The sequence below is a fragment of the Canis aureus genome, chromosome 18, assembly GCF_053574225.1.
Source record: "Canis aureus isolate CA01 chromosome 18, VMU_Caureus_v.1.0, whole genome shotgun sequence".
Taxonomy (NCBI): domain Eukaryota; kingdom Metazoa; phylum Chordata; class Mammalia; order Carnivora; family Canidae; genus Canis; species Canis aureus.
This window is the reverse complement of record NC_135628.1, coordinates 41,295,552-41,320,085: the sequence shown is the minus strand read 5'-3', so window position 1 is coordinate 41,320,085 and position 24,534 is coordinate 41,295,552. Positions and strand designations below refer to the sequence as shown.

General features: G+C 38.3%; 2 long non-coding RNA genes across 2 annotated transcripts in view; one reads left to right on the top strand and one right to left on the bottom strand.

Annotated features, from left to right (window-relative positions):
* Window positions 1-15,162, top strand: part of LOC144288902 (uncharacterized) — a 28,011-nt gene extending 12,849 nt beyond the window's left edge. The window contains exon 3 of the long non-coding RNA XR_013356964.1: window positions 15,090-15,162. This is a non-coding gene — a long non-coding RNA (uncharacterized LOC144288902). The remainder of the gene's footprint in view (window positions 1-15,089) is intronic.
* LOC144288903 (uncharacterized) overlaps window positions 1-24,534 on the bottom strand; it is a 69,529-nt gene that overhangs the window by 38,302 nt on the left and 6,693 nt on the right. The window lies entirely within an intron of this gene.

Below are 24,534 nucleotides of genomic sequence, written 5' to 3'. Positions count from 1 at the left end.
TTGCCGACCAGACCAACTTTCCCTCATGCATTTGTAAGGCCACTCCACTTTACACAAAGTTCCTACATAGAGATGGGTCTGTCTTTGGGTTCTCTGTTCTCTTCTGTTGACCTTTCTGTCTCTCCCCATGTCAATAACACTGCCTTACTTAATATGATTATATCAAAGTTTACTCCTCGTGGAATCTGTCTCCGCTTTTTATTCTCCTTCTTTTCTTCCTGAGCCTTATTCTTCATCTCTTTCCAAAAAATTATTTTAGTTCATCCTTAGTGCTTTTTACTTTTGTATGACATTTAGGTCATCTTATACAGTCCTGTGAAATTAAATTTACCTTGTAAATTAATTAGAAAATTGCCATCCTTTTAATACTAAGTCTTCCAGGGGATCCCTGGGTGGCTCAGCGGTTTGGCGCCTGCCTTTGGCCCAGGGCGGGATCCTGGAGTCCGGGGATCGATTCCCGCGTCGGGCTCCCGGTGCATGGAGCCTGCTTCTCCCTCTGCCTGTGTCTCTGCCTCTCTCTCTCTCTCTGTCTCTCTCTCTCTCTCTCTCTGTCTATCATGGATAAATAAATAAATCTTTAAAAAAAAAAAAAGTCTTCCAATCTTTGGACATGCCTTCTCCCCATGTATTTAACTCTTTAGGTCCTTCATAGAATTTTGTGACTATCTTCATAAAGTATCACACTTCTTTTGTTATATTTACCTTTAGGTACATTTGCTACATTTTATGGAGGATATTAAGATACACTACTGATTTTGTACATTGGTCTTGCATCTGGAGATCTAGCTGAACTATTATTGGTACTAATAGTTTGTAGATTTTCCTACATTTTTCTATGAGACCATCATATCATCAGCCATGTCTTATTTTTCTTTCTGATTTGTTCACATTTTAAAAGTTTTAATTAATTAATTTCTCTTGCTGCACTAGCTAAAATCTGCAGTTCAAAATTAAAATGAAGTTGTGATTGCAAGCATCATTTACAAGGGATTTAAATGGAGCCTCTAATGTTTCCCCATTGAATATGATTTTGCTGTTAAGATTTTGGTTGATATTCTGAAGCAGATTAAGGAATTCTTCTCCTGTTCTAATTTTAGCATAAACATGTGGGTTGCTCTTCTTTTGTTGCTACCCTGAATGGGTGTTGAATTTTATCAAATCACTTTTTTAATCTATTGGGATAATTATGTTTTCATCTTCAATTTCTTTATAGAATGAATAAAATTAGTAGATTTGTTTAATTTAAACCCTCTTGGTATTTCTAAAAAGAAACCCACTTGGTCATGCTATAAATTTTAATACACTGTTGGATTTGTTTTATGAGTATTTTATTTATGATTTTGCATCATTGTCATAAATGATATTAACCAACAGTATTCCTTTGTGGTACTACAGTTCTGACAAGTTGGAGTTTCAGATTTTCCTGCACTCAAGAAATGAATGCGTAAAGTATTTTCTTCTTTCTACTCTGGAAGAGTTTTATGAAAAAATAATTACTTATCTTTCTTAAATGTGGAGAACTTGGCTTTAAAACCCTCTGAATGACTTCATTTGGATTTATTTGTAACTACTGATTCAATTTCTTTTTTTTTGATTCAATTTCTTTAACAGTTATAAAATTATTCATCTTTTTTGTAGTCATTTGGTAAATTTGGTAATTTTTCTAAAAAGTTTTATTTTTTGACTAAAGCTTTCAAATTTATCTCCATACAGTTTCTGAATACATACGTACACATACATACACACATTCGATCTGCAATTGTCCTTTTTATTCCAAATATGATTTATCTGTTTATAAACACTCTTTATTTCTTTATTACTGTTGATCAAAATCTTCCTAATTTGGTTCTTTGCTGCTCTTTGGCTTTATCAGCAATATTGTTTCCTTTTTTTTTTTTCTTTCCCCCATTTTCTTCATTATTCACTGCATTTTACTCATTTGGGGGACAAATTATATACAAATTTCTAGGCTTGGAGTTTCCCAAACAGAGTTTTGTAAAGTCATATCTAAGCTCCAGTGAAGCAAAGGCAAAGGCTTGTGATTTCCAGGGGAGATGTCTTCATTTTCACTCAGCTTCTGCATTTTCTTGTTATCTCTCCATGCTGCCTGGGTGAGTTTTTTTAAGGCCACCTTTTCATTTTTCCAAGGCACTGGACTTTAGGCAGCATTCTCAGTGTTACCTTCCTTTCCTTGTCTGGACCCAAGGCCCTCTCTCCTGACTCCAGCTAGGTGTTAGAACCCAAACATGGGGATTCCCAGGGCCTCGTAGGCCCCTCCCTGAGGCAGGATTAGCCTCCTTCAGTTGCCATTCAAATTTCTAGTTCTTTCTTCAGTTGTAACTCATGGGGGGAGAATTCCACTTCTGTTTTGGGGGTTCAGATATCCAATAATTTTGTTGTCATTATTTTATCTCTTCCCGTTTTCTAACTGTTTAACTCAAGGGAGTATGTCTGTTACCTTAGTTGACCAGCTTATTGAAACAGGAAGTTTTCAATTTACATTTTAAGACCATGAATTCAATATTTAAAGAACTCATACTTCCATTTTTCTGTTAGATTGTATTAATAAGTGCTACCATCTATAGAACATGCAATGTGGGTGCAAGATGCTTCATCTTGATTGTTATATTTACTTTTTGAAACAACTGTTTTACAGGTGAAAGAGCTGAGGATTGGGATTGTTAAATCATTTCACCCAAGTTCACACAGTTATTCAACTCACATCTGTCTGACCTCAAAAGAGATGTAACTGGTTCTCAAGCCCCTGGGGTTTTCTCCCCCCTTGGGTTGCTTTTTTTTTTTTTAGCTCTTCTGTTGTTAAGCATCACCCCTTCCTTATACAAACCTGCTAGTTCCAGGGGTTTCAGTAAAAATCTGAAGGGCAGGAAAAACTCTTTCTGATTTTTGCCTTAAAGTGCCCCCTAGACACTCCCTTTATCCCCTAAAATTTAATAACTATGTTTAAATAATAATAATTTATAATCATTAATATTATAATTTAAGGAGCGGATGAAGGAAAGAGAAGCATGGATTTCAACAACATCAATTGGATCATTTTTGAAGGTGAATTCCAAGCATGCAAATTTATTTCAAACCTTCCCTGAGGATTGAGTGCAAAGCAGCTGGCTGGTACTTTTAAGCCGCTCACAGTTCGGCACAGTGGCTCCTAATGCTGGCAGAGCTCCTGTGTCACCAGGATCTGCAGAGCGTGGCAAGCCAAATGAAAGAGGAAGTTTGCAATTAATTAAAAATAAATGAAAACAAAAATCTTCCCCCAGTGGCTCGCTTCTCATCTTGGTTGTAATCCACAGTCAACATGTGGAGGCCACGTGGGGCATTTACCAAATGGAAAAGGTATAGGACTGTGTCGAAGAAACCACAGACTGCCGCTCTGGACCACACTAATAATTCTTTTAAATCCTCTCATTCCACCTCGTCAGGAGACACAGCAGCATTTTAAATCTGACTGACCCATATAAATTACCTTTCTACTCATCCGGCTGTGAAATTAACAGTCGAGGAAGACAGGTCCTGTCAAGCTTGCTGTGCTGAGCTGCTGAAGGGTTCAGAATAAATGGGGGGTGGGGACAAGAGACCTTGTGCCTGAAGGAAACCAGGAGCCCGGCTGCACCACTCTTCTGGAGCCCGGCACCCGCAGGGGAAGGGGGTGCGCCCCGAAGGCGCATGTTGGGGGGGCACCTGCTGCGCCCAGACACAGGGGGCTGGGAGCCTGGGGGCCCGGGGCAGAAGTGGCTGGGACAGATCCCACTGCTCTCGAAAAGGTTAAGCCCTTGGGACCTGAAAAACAACCCCAGAAGTACTCTCCGTTCTGAGTGTCCCCTAAACTCGCTAGAGTCCGGGAATAGGACACTTCAACTTTCTTGGTCGTGGTTTCCTAAATATTTATGTAATGCTATTTCTAGATGTTAATTGAAAGGGGGGAAAAAAAAAAAAGAAGAAGAAGCCTGGGTGGCTGAGTGGTTGAGCATCTGCCTTCAGCCCAGGGCGTGATCCCGAGGTCCAGGGATCGAGTCCCCCGTCGGGCTCCCTGCATGGAGCCTGCTTCTCCCTCTGTCTGTGTTTCTCTGCCTCTCTCTCTCTTTCTCTGTGTCTCTCATGAATACATAAATAAAATCTTAAAAAAAAAAAAGAAAAGAAAAGAAAAAGAAGCTGCCTCCTAATGAAGCTTCATCAGTAAATCATCCTAGAATTTTGTGTTGTTTGCAGATGTCATTGACAAGAGGTAGAGTGAACCTTTTACTCTTAAACTCCCATAACTTATCCCATAGCCCCACCAATCTCCAAAATGACAATGTCAATAATATTTTTCCTCTATCCTTACATGTGGAGAGCTAGTCTGATTTAAGAAGCATTTGGGCTTATCTTCTGTTCGACATGAGAAAAAGACCAGTTTTGTCATCAAATTCTTTCATATTAGAAGATGAAAGACAACAGAGTGGGAAGACCACCTTGCCAGTTCTCCACTGTGGGCACGCACCTGTGCACACATGCCCGCACACAGAGATGTGAACAGAAGTCGAGGCTGATGTAAATGTAGCAGCACCTATGCACGCTGTGGCCTGCGGTCTGTATGAGTTGGCCACATGTCAGCATGGAAATAAGTAGGCAAAGAATAGCTTTGATAGTACTGTGCCAGTATACCAGAGAAGCACAGGCAAGACAATCAGTTGGTCATTGCTATCAACCATTTATTAATAGTATTGGTATGAAGGATGACGTTGGTGACCTTTCATTTATCATCTGATGTTTTCCCCAAAAAGATTTGGGACGGATTTTATTATCCCTCTTTCAGAGAGGGGACACTTTGGCTCAGTAACGTCAGGTAATAGTGAAGACCACAACTAATAAGACAGAATTGGAATTAAAACCAAAGTCTGACTCTAAAACATCACAAAGACTTTCAACTCCAGAGTCCATTGTAACTTGGAAAGAAGAGAGAAGACCAATACTGAAATGGTAATACTACTGATAATCAGGCATTGAAGTCCTTCCTTCTCTTTCCCCAAACCCCAACTTCTAAAAGAGAAAACAAAATTAAGAACATTCTAGAATGAATGACTTCTGCTCAGACTACTAGAACTGAAAAACCTTGAAGATCATTGCCCATATTCCTCTTTCAAATAGAGAAAACTGAGGCCCAAAGAGCTGCTTATAAATGGTCTCAGTCTCTCATGGCAGAACTAGGGCTAGAAATAGTACACATTCCCAGACCAATGCTCTTAATTTCATACCAAAAAAATGAAAGCATTTTTTCATTTTTCACCTGGTTCCATGGTCCTCACTCCAGAAAGTCTTAGAATAATTTGGAGAATGGCAAAGTTCTCTTTCTTTGTACACCCAGAGCATGAATTTACAGTTAGTGCTTTCCCCCAGGACAGAGAAAATCAAAGCTATTACATGAGAAGATGTGTCACTTTTCAGAGCAGGCTATATTTTGACATCAATATTTTTTTTTTTTCATCCTTAGCTCTCTGACAAGGAAAGTTTTGAATGAGGTCAGTGGTGTTAATTTTACTTCAATTTACCTTCCCAAGTGAGTTAGTCTGTAGAGTTTCTATTTTGGTAATTTTGAGTTTTAGCAGTTAAGTTGTACTCTGATATTCTGTATTCCATGAAATTAAACACTAGATGGAATACATTTGAGACATGAAGAAGTCTCCAAAGAAGAAATTCATAATCTTCAAGCTAGAGAAGATTTGATTTATAAGAAAGTTAAACAACAGCAACAAAAAACCCAAGTAAAATAAATAGGGATGACAGGAGCAACTCTGCCTGTATGGCTACATATGAATAAATAGGCTAACATTCATATTAGAAATTTACTTCTACTTTGAAAATGTAATTGAAATTGATCCATCTTTATTTGAGTTTCTAAGCAAAGTTAAGAAAAAGGAGTTTCTAAAAGTAATTTTTCTGGGCCAGTTTCTCACTTCCAAATGCATCCTTCTTTATTCTTTGCTCTGTCTGCAAAAAGTGGGGCTGGAGGTCTGCAAAATGTATTTCTTCTTGGCCAGTTGGCTTCCTCCCCTTCCCCGGAGAAGGGGAGCCGTTATTTCCTCTTCCTGTTGGGTTCAGCCTCAGACTTCCTCTGGCACTCTCAGAACCAGGGTTATTACCTTCTCCTCGGGGATAAGGCCACGAGGCAGGCAGTTCCCCAAACTCAAGCGCTGAGCCCCAGCTTAACAGAGGCCCTCCTCCAAGCTGCAGGGAGGCCAGCACCAGTGGGCATCACTGCCTTCCCAGTTGTCTGATCACCAGAGTCACAGGGCTCTTTCGAGCCAATGAGGTGTAGCAGCAGCCTAGCGTCTCTCTTCAGAAGTCTGAGGTCTACTCCTTGAAGTTCCTCTTCAGGCTCCTGAGAAACCAGGAGTCCAGACAGCATCTTCTCTTCAATCCCAGCTCCCAAACACTGGATTCCCCTGAGGGTACCAGCCCTAGAATGATAGCTGCATCCTGCTGTCATTACCTCAGTGTGTTTGCTTTTTGCTTTTTGTAATCCTCCAACTCCGGTTTAACCAGTTCCCTGTATTAAATTATCTGTGAAATACCTTAGCCTGGGGCCCCTGGATGGCTCAGTGGGTTAAATGTCTGCCTTCAGCTTAGGTCATGATCCCAGAGTCCTAGAATCCAGCCCCACATCTGCTCCCTGCTTAATGGGGAGCCTGCTTCTCCCTTTTTCTCTCCCTCTGCCTCTCCTTCTGCTTAGGCTCATGTGGTCTCTCTCTCAAATAAATAAATAAAATCTTAAAAAAAGAAAGAAAGAAAAGGAAGGAAGGAAAGAAGGAAGGAAGGAAGGAAGGAAGGAAGGAAGGAAGGAAGGAAGGAAGGAAGGAAGGGAAGGAAGGCCTTACTGTGTTTTTGGTTTTCCTAACTATACCCTGACATCAAAGTAAAAATGAGAGCACGTGTGGAGAAATAGGTAAAGTTGGTGGCCTAAAGAAACTGGAATGAGGAAAACTAAAGCACAAAGCTTATGACTATTACTTTAAGTCTAATGAGAAAATGAGGGAAGAAATATCTCATTTTCTTAAATGCAACTGTCTTGAGTCTTCCAAGAGCTACCATGTGGTAGAGAGTCTATACTACTAGTAGTTACCAAGAGGGTAGAACTAAGCGGTCCAGAACATGACAGCATGGCAAAGCCGAACTTCATTTTCCGTGGCAAAGAACTTTCTTACAATTAGCAGAATCCTTCGCTAGGATGGTTAGTGAAAAAGGACTATTGTAGAAGAGATTCGATTTAGTATTCTGCAAATACCAAGATTCAATGCTTCTAGCAACAGCTGGCAATAAATAGAAAGGTAAAAGAGAGCTGTGCATTGGAGCATCCTCATGCTAGGTTTAATCTTAGAGTCCAGAAGCAACAGAGACCAACCCCATTGCCTGTGAGATCAAATTGATTACCCAGAAATTGATCTCTAAAATGCCTGGAAAAAAGATACAAGTTATAATTGACTAATGTAGTGGCCTCCTAGGTGATATGCCAAAAGCAACGTGAGAAGTAAGTAATTTTAAGAATTAATTAATGCAGGGTTGAGGCACCAACTGTTTCCATAGTGGAGTGTCATCAGGGAGGTGAACTAGCCAATATGTGATATCAAAGACTCTGGAAACTGGAAGCACAATTCTTTAAAAAATATTCTCCTAATATTCTAGTCTAACACCATTCTGAGATTTCTTTGCTCGATATTGCATTTATGTAAACTTCCAGTCTGGAATATCCAAAGGTAGCTGAGGGAGACTAACTCTCTGATCAAGTTTATAATAGAACAGAAAAGTGAAAATGGAAATACAGAGACCTTTTAGTCAGCAGGTATTCCTGCATGCTGCTCCTTTTCTGTTTGTTAATATTTTATTTAAATTCAATTTAATTAACATATAGTGTATTATTAGTTTCAGGGGTAGAATTTAGTTATTTATCAGTTGCATATAACCCCCAGTGCAAATTCCATCAAGTGCCCTCCTTAATGTCCATCACCCAGTTACTCCCTCCCCCCACCTCCCCTCCGAGCAACCCTCAGTTTGTTTCCTAGAGTTCTTTTATGGCTTGCCTCCCTCTCTGTTTCCATCTTATTTTATTTTTCCCTTCCTTCCCCTATGTCCATCTGTTTTGTTTCTTAAATTCCACATATGAGTGAGATCATATGGTATTTGCCTTTCTCTGATTGACTTATTTTGCTTTAGCACAATACCCACTAGTTCCACCCCTGTCATTGTAAATGGCAAGATTTCATTCTTTATGATAGCTGAGTAACATTCCATCGTGTATATGTATACCACACTTACTTCTCATTTCCGTACATTTCTTCTCCCCAAATCCATGCAGTGTTCTGAATCTAACATTTAAGTCCTATGATACAAGTTTGATTGGCTTTTTCCTCTTAGCCCAGAAAATTCTCAGAGTATCCCAAGTAACAGTGGGCTTTCGAAGCAAAAGTAATTAGTTATAAAAGCCCCAATAACAGTATTTTCAATGTTTCAGGACTACCTGTATGTCATATGTTTGCCTCTTGGTAAGTTTCTGAATGTAGGTAATTAACACAGATACAAGGGGAAGGAAAAAGTCACACATCTTGCCTTCTTTCCATTTTGTCTTTCTCTTATCGTCCCCTTAAAGTCCTCTCTAAGTGCTGTGATTTTTAGAATATATGCTCATCATAGGCCTTTCATTTGATTTTGGGAAACATTTCTACCCCCTGAAAAACTCTTGGGAAGTTTCAGTTTTCACAGTCAGGAGCCAATGGGGGAAAAAAAGTGTAATGGGAAACAGCTAAAGTTGAAAAACCCCAGAGCGTAAGGATAAAGCTCTGTGTGATTTTTGTTTTATTTTATTTATTTATTCATGAGGGACACACAGAGAGAAACAGAGATATAGACAGAGGGAGAAACAGGCTTCCTGTGGAGAGCCTGATGCAGGACTCGATCCCAGGACCCCGGGATCATGCCCTGAGCAGAAGGCAAACTCTCAACCACTGAGCCACCCAGGTGCCCTGCTCTGTGCAATTTTAACCATACTTTTCACCCAAAAAGTATTTACTAATGCAAATGTAACAAGACCCATCCCAAGAATCAGCATTATACTGTCACTTCTGAACAGCTGTTTCTTGACATATTGTGTGTTACAAAGAAGTCTCACAGCTTCTTCATCTTTGGGAAACAGATTCTTCTACATCTCTATAATTGCCTATGGTGGCTCTTTGAAGTTTTGTTTTGATTTGGTTTTGTTTTGCTTATTAACACAGTGGGCTTCAGGTTTGAGTTTCCCTTAAACTTGCCTAGAAAGCGTGAAAAAAAAAAAAGCGACTTTTTAAAAAAAGATTTTATTTATTTATTTGACAGAGAAAGAGAAGGAGAGAGAACATAAGCAGGGGGAGCGGCAGAGAGAGAGGGAGAAGCAGGCTCTTCGTTTAGCAGGGAGCCCGATGCACGGCTCAATCCCTGGACCCAGGATCATGACCTGAGTGGAAGGCAGACGCTTGACCACCTAAGCCACCCAGGCGCCCTGAGAGCACCACATTCTGATTTGGGAGACCTCAGTCAAGAAGTCAAGTCTGCATACCAAAAGCAGAATATAGCTAAATGCAAAATGAGGGAATATAATCAGCACCTCCACAGATTTGTTATGAATATGCGTTGCTAGAGGGGCACCTGGGTGGTTCAGTTGGTTAAGTATCCATCTCTTGATTTTAGCACAGGTTGTGATCTCAGGATCATGAGGTTTACCCCCGTGTCAGACTCTGTTCTAGGCATGGAGCCTGCTTAAGATTCTCTCTCTCCCTCTATCTGCGCCCCTTCCTTTCCCCCACTCCACTCCCCCATCCCCATTTATGTGCTCTCTCTCAAAAAAAAGTGGGTTGCTAGTTACATCTCTTCATTTAAGCAAAAATGGAATCTTATATGAGTAGCCTATGAATTCAAAGCCAACCTAAACTGGAGGGCAGTTGTTGCTTTCCCTAAGAGTTGTTACTGACACATTAGGCTACCATGACCAGTTTGGAGACTCCTGTGTCCATGGACCTACACCTGATGTCCCACAAGGATGCAAGCTGAAAGCAATCATTAATGTTCTTAATCTGATAAGAAATACATTAGCCACATGTAAAGACAGTGGCACAGCATTCTTAGCTTTGATTCTGCAGAATGGAATTAAGTTTTAATCTTCACCTCTGTGAATCTTTCTCGTTCTTTGAGACTCAGCTCAAGTTCTACCTCCCCCAAACAAATCTTCTTAATTATACTCAATCAGTGTTCTCTTCATCCTCTGAAGTCTATAACATATAGTACTTGCCTGGGTTGGCAATTATCTTGTCAAAGACATATTGTCACCTCCTCAACCAGGTATTAAATTTCTTTATATCCTCTAAAATGCCTAGCACAGTGATAAAGACATAGTAAGAACTCAAAAATACTTACTGATTAGATAATCAATTGGTTGAAGGTTTTATCCAAAATCATTTTAAATATTTCTTCCAACCTCCAATCTTTCTTCTTTACAGAGATGATCTGGGTTTTTTCCTTTACCATTTTGGCTTTCCAATTTACTCATTAGTTGTACAAGATTTTACCTTGGTTTGTACATGTAGAGCAAGGATGATATTCAAAATATTTAAAATCATTATGTTGGGGTACAGACCAATCAGAATGAAGCAGTTTATCAGAGGCCACCTGTTGTGTCTGGCATTAACCCTTTAGTTGACGAATTACAGGCAGGGCTCAGCTGTGTAAGGGGATGGCCAAAATGGCCAGAACAATTGGAGGATAACTAGCAGGGCAAGGTCTCTTTACCAACAGATATGGAAAGTAGTTTAATAGTTTTTAATAGCTTAACAACTAGTATTGTTAGAATGGTGCAAACTAATAATTACCAACCTTGGCCTGGCCCTGAAATCTTCAAAAGCAACAATTGTAAGCAGGGAAAATAAACAACTATCAAGCAGAGTTTGCAGGGAATCCAGTCCAGTTTTTTTTTTTTTAAGATTTTATTTATTTATTCATGAGAGAAAGAGAGAGAGGCAGAGACACAGGCAGAAGGAGAAGCGGGCTCCATGCAGGGAGCCCCATGTGGGACTCGATCCTAGGTCTCCAGGATCACACCCTGGGCCGAAGGCAGCGCTAAACCGCTGAACCACATATAAGCCACCCTCTTATATGTGGAGGTTTAAAAAAAAAATAGAACTCTCCATCCTTTTTCCTAGCTTTGTGTAGCCAGAATTTATAGGTACTTTAGAATTAGTTGAAATCACCAGGACTTTGTTTCTAAACTACAGCTTGGAGTAATTTATTCTAGTATTACAGAATGGCACTTCGTTTTGAATATTAATATTTGTCATTTTCTATGCATTCACTGACCCTGCAAACATTATTATGAATAATTGTTATCTATGTGCACTCCGCCTTGTTTCAAGAAAAATGCTTAGGAAAATTCATAAAAAGATACCGTGCAGTAAGATAAAATATATTTGGTGTATGTGGGATGAACCAGATAAAAGTAAAAGGAGAAAAGATAGAATTAGGAGTGATGTTTGTATTCAAAGTACTTGCTATAAAGTCTGATACATTTGCAAAAAATGAGCTATGAATTTGGACTCTAATCTTTCTAGCAGATAAAATGCAGAAGGAAACATCAGTTATAAAATATACAGGGTCCATTGAGATAAAAACAAACCAATTGCTCAAAGAAACACACTGATTCATTCTCCTGAGACTGCTATCAATAATGAAGGTGTTTGCTTAAAATGGAATTCTTTTATACAACTGTTTTCTTTAATCAAAAGCTTGATATAAAGAGCTAATAAACCAAAACCCTTATTTTGCAGTTTTCCCACTTAAACTGAATTTAGTTTATTCAAGCCTCTCTTCTCCCAGCAAAGTTCCAAAAATGATCCAAATCCCTATTAGTAAATAAGCCAGTCTTACAATTTTGAATATTGGGCTAAGTAGTCCTATCCTATTAGAAATGTTTGTTCCCTCTGAACTGTCAAAACCTGAATGAAATAGACATAGATTTTATAACATATTTTTGGCCCTTTGATCTCCTAAAAGAAAACAGTAGTCAAATGTCAAGGACAAGCTCGGACCTTGTAAATATGCCATAGCATTGCCAACCTCAAGCCTAGAAACCCATTTTGAGCAATTACTAGTAGGCCTATTTAATTTGAAATTCAATTTATGAGGCTCTTCATTCTAAGCAACTCTGCTATGAAGGAGAGGCTTTTCTAGTATACATTTGGGATGTGTCCCTTTGTGTTTCTGAAGAAGAGATGTGTTTTAGAACTTTTTTGTGATAGATTGATGTAATTGGCTTCAGTGATTCAGAAACAGCATTCATTTCTAAGGCATTTATAGGAAATACATATTAATAAGCAAAGAGTCTCTCTCTCCCTCCATTTCCCAAGAGGTTTCTTGGAGGAAACTGGAAGGTATGATTTCTTTCAGTCATTCCATCATGCTCTCTTTTCACATCCAATATGCTAAATCACATAACTGCAAGGAGCAAAAACAGGGGCAGGGTTGGAAAAGACATGGGCTTTGCGCAGCACCGTGATCACACCCTCCCTGAAGACTCAGTACCCTGAAACCAAAAGTCCAGTGACTGGCACTGCAATGCCTGGGAGGCACGCAATTAATGTGATGCGGTGCTGGTGAGTAAGAAAACGAAATGTGTGTCGTTTTGATCATTTTGCTATTGACCCGCCAAATCATCAAACCCTCTGAGGCTCAGTTGATTTTTATGGTTAACTTTCAGAATACATGATAAGGCTGAAGGAGCTAGCTTTCAACTTTTTCTAAAATTCAGAATGTATAATTAGTATTACCTTGCTTACTTTAATTGTTCTGAAACTATAGAGGACTTGAGGAACTATACAAAATTATTTGGTTTAATGAACTCAGTTTTCAACTTATCTAAGTCACTAATCTTATTTCCTTTAATAAGGGCATGAACAAAACTCCCCTGGCTCATTAATCCTGAAATCAGAAGTCAACTCCAAAGGGAAAAGTACTTAATATACTTAAAATGTTGAACATTTTTACAGGCCTTTCTCATACAAAGTCTTATTTAAACCTATCTTATGAGAAAGGTTTTTTGTTTTTTGTTTTAGCTTTGAGAGTTTTCCCTTAGCTTAGGTGCCCTCAGTGGGTATATAATAGAGTCTTAATAAGTATACTCATTGGCAGAAAAGGAAGAGAGGCATCTGGGTGGCTCAGTGGTTGAGCATCTGCCTTTGGCTCAGGTCATGATCCCGGGGTCCTGGGATCAAGCCCCATATCAGGCTCCCCACAGGGAGCCTGCTTCTCCCTCTGCCTGTGTCTCTACCCCTCTCTCTGTGTCTCCCATGAATAAATAAAATCATTAAAAAAAGGAGAGAGACAAAGGTTCATTTTACATATGAGAAAATTCAGAGGAGTTGGAGATTTGTCAAGGCATACTGGGCTGCAGGAATAACCCAGAGTCTTTAAATCCACCATCCTTTATTACTCAAAATGACTTTTGCTCTGCCTAGTATATAAAATAAAATTTTCCATTTTCTAGAAAATCATGATATTATTATTTGTGATCTCCAAATTGTTGTTCACTTATAACATTTGTATTCATTTCTCCACCAGTCTTTTTTTTTTTAAGATTTTATTTATTCATTCACGAGAGTCACAGAGAGACAGAGAGGCAGAGACAGGCAGAAGAAGAAGCAGGCTCCCTGCAGGGAGCCTGATGTGGAACTCGAGCCCCAGGACTCCAGGATCACACCCTGAGCTGAGGCAGATGCTCAACCACTGAGACACCCAGGCGTCCCTCTTTACCAGTCTCTTTTTCTGATAATTTTTATTAGTATTCCACTCACTGTAATGAAACATGAACTCTAGCTGCAAACATTTCCCAAAATTACACCAACATTGTTGAGTGTTACTAGCAGCTTTAAGGCATGACTTTGGTATTTAACTTTTCATGCAAATTCTTAATTTGTTTCCAAGAGCAGAAATTTCTCATTCGCAACTCAAACCAAAGGGACATGATTCTTTACTTTTTTATTGTTGCCACTTTCTCCACATCACTCATTTTAGCTCCTAAACAAATAACTGAATTTTTCATTCAAACCCCTTAGAAATATCAGAGTAAAAATAAGAATCCATCAAGGTGTAAGACATATACATGGAAGGTAATGTGGTTTCCTCAGGCATACAGTGAATAATAAATGTGCGCTCATACTATTTGTTTTATAGTGTTAATGCAGAATCCCAGTGATGTAAATTGAACTGTGTTCCCTAAAAATTCATGTGTCCAAGCCCTAGCCCCCATTGTGGTGACATTTGAGGGTGGGGCCTTCGAGAGACAGTTAGATAAGGTCATGAGGGTCAGATCTTCATGATGCAATTAGTGGCTTTATGAGAAGAGAAAGATACTACTCTCTCTCCACCATGTGAGGACACAGGAAATAGGCTGCCACCTGCAAGCCAGGAATAGAACTCTTACCAGGATCCAACTGGCCGAACCTTGATCTTGGACTTTCCAGCCTCCAGAATCATGAGGAAATAAATGTCTGTTGCTTATGCCTTCCAGTCTATGGTATTTTGTTATAACAGCCATGCGCCAACAATTTTAATTTAAAATCTAAATTGTATTTAGTCCATTATTGATGAGATGATTAGGACTGTGTTTTATTTTTACATTTAGCAAATGTTTACTGGTCATTGTCATTATTAGTCTTTACCAGTGTCACAAGTAACATGTCAAGAGTCTCACCTCCTTTTTGTAAAGAAACTTGATGCAGACAGGGCTATTGAAATATCATGATACTATGCCAGATTAGCCACTCAGCCAACTACAGACTTCAACTTGGGGGTTAAAGTTTGTTTCTTTAGGCTCACTCAAACTCATCCTTTATGAGTCATAGATTTCTGGAAAGGGCATTCAATGCTAAAGAAGCAGTGGTACAAATTGAATTACCCCTACCACCTTGACCTTGGACATTTTTCTATCAAACTTCCTGCAACATAGTATTATATTTTTACATATAAAATTCTCTCCCCCAGGCCCTAGAACATGTCTCATTTGTTGTTGTTTTTCTTTTTAGCACCTGACACAGAGGCTGACATAAACTGGACCTTCACAATTGTTTGGTGAGCAAATAAAAAATTGACTGAAAAGACTGAACATATGAATTCAACCTGATAAAGCGATTAAGAGTGTGGGCTTTGTGGTCAGGCAACACAGATTCAAATCCCAGTTAGGTCATATCCTAGTGAGTGACCACAATCTCACTGAAATTTCTTTTCCTTATCTGTAAAACGGGTTTGGTAACAGTATCTCACTGAGGTGAGGAAAGGATGAGGTAATGCACATAAAAGACGTGGCACAGTATTGGCATCAAAGATACTACTCCCGTGAGTTGCCCCACCTCTATCTATGTTGCCTCAACGCATTTCTTATCCCTCTTTACCCTGGCTTCCAGTGGAAGAAAGGGAGGTCATGAGGTTTACCTGAGAGGGGTAAAAAAAATTCAGAGAAGATAGTGAGTGTGAAAATACAATACAAATGCTAGGTACAAATGCTACTATTTCACTGTCCAAAACGTAGTCTCTTAGGAAAGCAGTAGTAACAAAGTAGAGTGAGCATCAGACTCAGATCTGAGAACCAGTTCTAATCTTGGTTTTACCATTCTAATCCTAGACGAAGCACATAAATTTCCTGGGCCTCTGTCATCTTTTCTTGAAAATAAGGTGGTAGCCTAGATCATTTTTCAAATCGATTCTGTGCCTAATATTGTATAAGTTATGTCACTGTTATTTATACATTCTGAATGTTTCTTTCTTGCCTGAGAATATGGATATGAAACATTGTTGTATATCTCAGAGGGAGATGAGTAGTCAACAGATGTTTTAGAGATGGGCAAACTGAAATTCTGTGTGACCAGTCCCCAGTCCAGCAAAGGTCAGTGGTGAAGGACCTAAGAAAAAGAGAGGCCTTAGAAAAAGAGAGGCCTAAGCCCATTTCATGAATATGCTCTTCCACTGATTTTCAACTAATTCTACATTTAAAATTCTCCTGGTTAAACAAGTTATGGTACCTGCATTGGAATACAATAGGCTCATTAAAATGATGTAGTAGAAAACTTTTAATTAGATATAAAGATACTGATGAAAACTGTTGCAAAATGAACATATTACATATCCATTATGGACACACACACAGGCACATGCACACTCAGTCCAGACATTAGTAATAATGGCATTTTCTGAGATAGAAGGACACAAAGACTCAATCAGGTAGAGGATATAGTAAGGAATTGAAAATACATTAAAAACTCTGAGGGTCAGGCTAACAGATTTAGGTAAGTGTGTCTCTACAGGTGCAGAGTTCCCTAATTCTTCTTGTTTGAAAGCTGTAAATGTGAGTTATTGCTTGCTCAACAATTTTCTGAGAAAACTAAGTGAGAAAATACATACTAATGCCTCCAGCCCAGTGCCTGTCCACACTAAGTGTTGAAGGAGAGCTAGTTCCCTTCCGCTCTCTGTCTGTGTGAGGCTCTACTTAGTAGGCCAAAAAAAAAAAAAAAAAGGAATCCTGCATTCTTGCTCCATAATTTAATCTCTTTTCTCAAAATGGCTTTCTGAAGAAGACTTCCAGATAAATCCACTTACCTTCTGATGGTAGAGGCTAAAAATAGAAAACAATAATTTATTACTCCATGCCTATCTAACTCTGTTTTGGTTTAACAATACAAATATACTATCTGGACACATTTTGGGAGAAAGAGTGTATGAGATATGAAGGAAAGCACTGCTTTTTAGCTGTGCCTATAATAGGTTTACTCAATATATTAATTTTATAACTCACTTTTTCATCTATATTTCTTGAAGTCATTAAGCATTTTTATGAGTCCACTGATAATCTACTTCTTATTGCTAAACTGTATTTCTAACACTTCCCCCTTACCCATACACACACTTAGTCTTCAGTCCTTCTATACTTTGTTTTTATTTTTCTTTCTTTTTAATTTTTTAACTGATCTCTCACTCTCTTTTTTAAAGACTTTATTTACTTATTCATGAGAGACACAGAGAATCAGAGACATAGGCAGAGGGAGAAGCAGGTTCCCCACAGGAAGCCTGATGTGGGACTTGATCCCAGGACCCTGGGATCACAACCTGCACCAAAGGGAGATATGCTCAACCACTGAGCCAACGAGGTGTCCCTTAACTGATCTCTTAATAAAAAATTAAAGTTTCAGAGATAGAGTAAATTTTAAAGGTAAGCAAATTGAAATGGACAAAGTGGTTAAATATACCATTGTACATAAAAACATGAGAAGCCTTTTGTTAATTTCATTGTCTTAGTTACTTTATTTATCTGGGGTAGTAGGTTCCTGTTTTCTTTCTCAGGAAACTACTATTCCTTCTGCCAAGACAGCCAATCAGTTATTTCAAACTCATGACCACACCATCCATTTCCTTTTCCAACATTAGCTTATGCAAGTGTCATAATAACAGGAAGACTGTAACAGCTACAGCAGGTACAACTGCAATCTGTGTGTTCCCTAAAATATTAACATTTAGACTTGTCTAACATGCAGCCCTCTTCAAAATTGCGTTTCAGACCACAACCAACAAATCAGAGAGCAGGAGCAAGAAAGGATTTAAGAGATTTGTTTACTGCTAGGAAAACCTGCCAGCTGCTACAATACCTGCAGGTCTAGGATATTATGCTCAGCCTTATTCTCAGTTAAAGAAATACAAATTAAGATAATTATAAGGCAGTAGTTCTGAAGCTTTAGAGTGCTTAAGAATTGCCTTGGAAGTTTGTTCAACATGGGGATTTCCAGATCCCATCTCAAGAGACACTTTGAGAAGATCTGCAAGAAAGCTAGATTTCTGAAATATTTAACAGGCATCCCAAGTGATTCTGATGCAGAAGCTTCATGTCCCGTGTTTTGAGAAAAATTGCTTGATAGTCCCAAAACATGCCTGATAAGTTAACAAAATAAGAAAATATTATATAACCCACAGTTGATGGGACTATGAACAGGGACATTACTAATTGCACTATGAATTTGCTATAAAATAGGTAACATGCCCAGCAGAAACTGTCAAAACAACCAAAATCTGTTGCCTGGTATTTCTTTGGGGAGAATCATAACCCAAGGAAGTATTCTAGAGTATTAACTCTAACATTAATATTTAAAGGCAGTGAAGTACTATTTATAATACAAAAATATTAAACAACAAAAAATATTAACAATAAGATGGTTTATCTATTAATAAATGTTTGTTTAGCACTACTGTGAGAGATAAAATACTCAGCCCTTTATGAATATTACCATTTAATCCTCGTTTTAAGAAAACCTCATTATGGCTGAGCAAATAAGATTTCTGAACCTGAACATACACTCTATAGATATTTTAATCTCATATGTGTGGGTCAAAATGATTCAAAGAGTTATAAAAACTAACATAAGGTGGAAATGGCAAAACACAATAACCTAATTACAATTTTAAATAGAGATGTAGGGATTATCAAAGATTATTGAAGGGATTAGTGATATAAAAGAATAACAGTGTGTGAATATTAGATGTTTAATTAAATTATTTACTTGACAAGTTTTTAAGAGCTCATAATTCTGTATATTCACAAGCTAAAACAAGCAATGAAATAATTTCAGTATGTCAATAATATGAAGATTAGAGGATGGAAATTATAAAACAATCTATATATTCAAATGAATGGTAGTATTACATATAAAGAGAAAAGATGATAATAAGTTTTGTAAGGTCTAGATTAAGATCTGAAGTTCTGAGTTATTCTAAAGGATTTTTTGAAACTCAGAAATATTTTTCAAAATGTCTAGATATATTTTTAGAAGTCAAATAAACACTGGATTTTACCATTTCCCCTAGAGTTTTTCATTAGCTTTGGGTAGCAAACACTGGTCAAGTTTCTCTTGCCATCAGCAAGACCACGTGGACTCCATCTCCTAGATTTCCTTCTTTCAGCAATGAATCATGATTCTAGTTATTCCCATACATACTGCCAGATAAAAGCCACAGGACAGCTGTAGAGATAGCCCCTATGATGGCTCAGATCCAGAATTACATTTTATGTGAGATCAGTCTCTCATTGAGTTTTTTTTTTTAAGTTCCTTTGAATTGGCACATTGCCAGAAAGGGGCTAATATTCTTGATAATTTGTTTTAGCCTCAAAGAAAGTATATACATAAACATATACAAATCTAATATAAATCTGTATATGTAAACCTAATTTTACACGCACACACACACAAACATACATGTGGATTTGCACTAATAATCAAAGTCCATAGAAGAAGTTATTTTAAGTTTATTGACATTTAGCCACTTGGAGGAAAACTGGCAGATTCATTCCAAAATAATTAATTTTTGCTGAAAACACTCAGAGGTCTGTTTTCCCAAAGCAACCCTATGAGCCATGTGCTGCACTGGTAAAGGCATACTTCATTGGGCATCATCATTGCTTTCCCATCTGGCAACAGGTGGCCATTAATATGAAATGTTATACTAACACTGAAATGAAATCCATGCATAATCAGTGATTTTGGAGAGTGCAGGAGTGCTTGAAAGTATGAAAACTGCTCATTGCTTTAAACAAGCAAGCCTTCATTCCAAACTCTTCAAAAACAGAAAATGACCATAGGCATCAGCTATAATGAAGTGGTTTACAAACTTTTTGCTTTTGTAGCACTTAAATCACCTGGAAAAGTGATATGTAGAATTGGAATCCTTCTGGTTAAAAGCAGAGTAAGCACTGTGATGGTCCACCACAATGATGGTAGCCCTAGTGGATGCTCTCTGGGGCACATTTTATTAGACACTCTTCTGACAAAACCTTATGGGCTCACTAGGCTTCTAAATATGGTAGCAAGGAAAATTAGGCAGGAGGCAGCTCATACCCTCAACTCAATAGGAGAGAAAAGCTTTAATGAACAGTGGCTTCATCTCTTACACACATCATGAGTCCAAGTATCTAGCATATTTAGCCAACCATGATTCAAACTGAAAATGGGTAGGGGCACAAGTTGAAATCAGGGATTATCCTGAAGAATTTAGATCTATGCCTTCGTTGAATTCTGGTTTGCATTATGCCTTATTTTTATCAAGGGCTATTATGTAAAATATACACAGAACTCTTGAAACTCAACAATAAGAAAACAAAGAACCTGTTTTAAAAATGGGCCAAAGACAGACACCTCATCAGATGAGATACGCAGATGACAAATAAGCCTATGAAAAAATGTTCCACCACTTATGCCATCAAGGAAATGCACATTAAAACAACAATGAGATACTACTATACACCTATTAGAATGGCCAAAATCTGGAACACTGACAACACCAAATGCTAATGAGGACCTGGGGCCACAGGAACTCTCATTCATTGCTGGCAGAAATGCAAAATGGTACAGCCACTCTGGAAGACAGGTTGGCAGACTCTTACAAAACTAAACCTACTCATAATCTAACAATCATACTCCTTGCTATTTATCGAAAGGAGTTGAAAACTTATGTCTACACAAAAACCTACACACAGATTTTTATGGCAGCTTTATTTGTAATTTCCAAAACTTGGAAGTAACCAAGATGTCCTTCAGTAGGGAAATGGATAAACTGTGGTGCATCCAGGCAATGGAATATTATTTAGCACTAAAAAGAAATGAACTATTGAGCTATGAAAAGACATGGAGGGGCCTTAAATACATATTACTAAGTGAAGGAAACCACTCTAAAAGGGTATATACTATATGAGTATGACTATATGACATTCTGGAAAAGGCAAAACTATGGAGACAATAAAAAGTCAATAGTTGCTAGGGTTCAGAGAGTGGGGTAGGATGAATAGGCTGAGCACAGAGGATCTTCAGGGCTTTGAAAATACTCTGTGTGATCCCATAATGATGGGTATACATCATTATTCATTTATCCAAACCCATAGAATAGTGCATACTGTAAAATATGGGCTTTGAGTGATTGTCATATGTCAGTGTAGGTTCATTGATCATAACAAATCTACCACTCTGGTAGGGGATGTTTATAATGGGGAGGCTATGCATGTGTGGGGGAAATATGTGATATATGGGACCTTTTCTTCATTTTGCTGTGAACCTAAACTGCCCTAGAAAACAGTCTTAGTGAAAAAAAAATTTCTAAGCAAAACAGAATCATTGGATTAAGTATCTATTCTCTCACGTTGACTCCTTTAAAATATATCATGCTCATTTGGATATCTAACCTAACCATGACTTTGCATGCCATGCTCTCAACACTACAGCAGATCACATATATATTTGATTTGTAGGTCCAATGAGCACAAATTAAAACTTGAAAAAAAAATTGTGGGAAGCCTTCATCACTCCAGGCTGTTTAGAACTATGAAAAACAAACCCAAATGTTCCTTGAGTCTACAAAACAGTGTATTCAGGGAACCCTAATATGAAAATATTATGCCCTTAACCTTATAGAATGTCTTGTGGAGAGCCAAGTTTGTTAAAATTATGTTCTTTGGTTTCAATATGTCCCTTTCATGCAAATGAGCCTGACTACGTAGCCTCTTGTCTCTTCTCACCAGGAGGCCTACTGCTTATTTCTAATATGTTTGTCTCGAGTTTGAGAACTTTGCCAAGATCACAAGCTGCTAGAACAACCTTTCTCTTTTTAATTTCCTTCTTTCCCCAACTAAATTCTTAATTGTCAAAAATATTAAAATGGAGATAATCTCTCACTGGAGCATTTGTGAAAATTACAGAGTCCTCAGTGACTTCCGATGTGACTGGGACCAGCTGCTGATAGTAACTCAGATAACAATGTGTTTCAAACAGCTAATCTAGTGAAGCTTTCTAAAAATATTAATAATAAAATCCAAGTGATTTAATTTCTCTAGATGAGTATAACGCAAGCTCACTGACTCCGTGCGTCATCAGGCTCTGGTTGCTAGGAAATCCATGAATAGAACTTAATATGCATTCAGCAACAGGCTGCAGACGCAATTTATCTCCATGGATGCTCCCTCAATTGCCTTTGAAATGACATTAAGATAACTTTGAAGCATTTGAGACAAGCCAGAGTCAGTGAACACAAAGGAAACAGACCATTTTTGGGCAACCATCTGGACTTCCTGTGTAGCTTTTTGAAGTTCACACTCCCTGCGCTATGCATATCTTAATGTATATTCTATATAGGTAGGCATTGTGGAGCTATGGCCATACTGTGAGTAGTAAATGAGGGACAAAGAATGATGCAGAAGTGTGGGTTTTGGAGACAGATTCATCTAAGATCAAATTTCAAGTCAGGAACTCACTAGCTTGGGTGTATAAACTTTTCTGAGCTCTGGTTTCCTCTTCTACAAAATGAGACTGACCTTATGGAATTTTTGTAAGCATATGTACGTATCTAAAGCCTCTGGTATACCATACCAGCACAATCAATGATATAACAAAACTAGCAGTGGAAGGAAGTGGCAATAGTAGATTTAGTAGAGTCACAGCAGAAGTACAAGAGTAGTTATTGCTATCAGTACTGCCACCACTATGATAACTACTACTACCACTACTGGAAATAATTATGTAAGAAGACAAGAACTCTTTAGCTTTAAAGCTCTATATAACTACTACGACCTAAAAACAAACTAAAGGGTAGGAGTAGTTTATAAAGAGCCCCAAAACAGGGTGAGGGCCTCAGTGGCTCAGTCAGTTACACATCCAACTCTAGATTTTGGCTCAGGTCATGATCTTGGGGTCCTGGGATTGAGCTCTATGTCAGGCTCCCCATTCAGCAGGGAGTCTACTTGTCTTGCTTTCCCCCTGCCCCCCCATCACCCTCACTTGTATGCACTCATTTGTGCACATGTACTCTCTGTTTCAAATGAATAAATATTTTTTAAAAAGCCCCAAAATATTCACTTTCACCAAATTTCACTAAATTTTGCATTATTATCAATATTGCCCTAGAGATATATGGGAAGCAAATTTTCCCTTCTCTTCTAGGTTCTTTGCCTGGCCTAATAATTAATTTTTTATAAAACAGATTAATGAGAGAAAAGCCAATTTAATTACCTATGTACATGTGTCCCACAAAGACATGAGAGGCTCCTGACAGTCAGTCAATTGAGGTCCATATGGCATCTTGAGTGAAACAGAAGGGGGTAGTCGTCTGGGGCTTCCAATTTATAGGAAGATGGGAAGAGTAAATGTTTGGTAAACAAATGTTTGCTATGCCAAGGGAAGAGTCTTTCTTATGTTAAAAAAAAAAAGTTATTTCTGGTAGTAGCTCTCTTTCTGATATAGTCTCCTCATCTAAATTCTTTTAGGCAGTTAATGGGGAGATAAAAAAACTCTTCTTGAGTCTCTTGGGCCTTGATCATCCTCAGCTCAAAATAATCCACATACCAAAGTGGCACATTCTAGGATGAACTGCCCTGAACCCCATCACTTAACAAAGGATGTGGATAATGGTGCCACCCACTGGTAGGACAATTTGTTCATGGTAGAACTTTGATTTTTGTTTTGCTTATACTGTGAAGCCCAAGTCCCCTAATTCACATTGTGAAGAATTCCTTTTTATACCTGAGTAGTCCTCATGACAGAGATAACAAAGACTTTAAAAGTATTTACTCCTTCTATCCATACTGGGAAGTATCTCTGGGTGGCACAGTTGGTTAAGCATCCGACTCTTGGCTTAGGCTCAGGTTGTGATCTTGGGGATGTGGAATCAAGCCCTGCATCAAGCTCTGTGCTCAGTGCAGAGTTTGCTTGGGATTTTCTCTCCCTCTCTGGCTTGTGCTCTCTCTTTTCTATCTCTAAAATAAATAAATCTTAAAAAAATAAAGAATAACCCTCCATATAATGTGTAATATCTACACAGCCAGCTGATAGAAAAAGAAGTTAAATAATCCTTATGTTTTAGAAGAGTAAACTTCCCTAATCTTTTCCCAGAATAACTCGCAACTCCATGCACCCATTTCTCTGCTCAGTCCTGGGAAAGTTCTAGCTCTTTGTTCTTTCTAGATTTTGAACCAACATAAGCTTCTGAGAAACTTATAAAGACTCATTTGATTTTAATCATGGAAACAGACACTTCTTTTCCTTTAGGACCCCAGCAGATGACACTGCATCAAAATTGTCTTATATATATGATTGCAAGGACTTTCCCCAATTCTTCTGCTTCTGTACCTGGAAATTCCCTTTTCTAGCTATACTCAGCAAAACAGCAACATTTAAAATGTCTTGGGCATGCAGTGTTCCACATAGGAGAAAAATCTCATAAGGAAACATAGCTTGTGTCCTTTCTTTCCTTCCTGAACTATTCTACTCATATTGAGTGCCACATCCTGTCCTCCAACTATATGCACATACCTGGGACACACAGGATCCATCTACGCAAGTGTCTTGCTGGCTGTACACTTCTTGGCAGTGCCCTGTCAAAGATTCTTGTTCCCGTCTCCTATCCTGAGACATTTTGGGGCCAGGCTATATAATTTAATAAAATATTTTATAC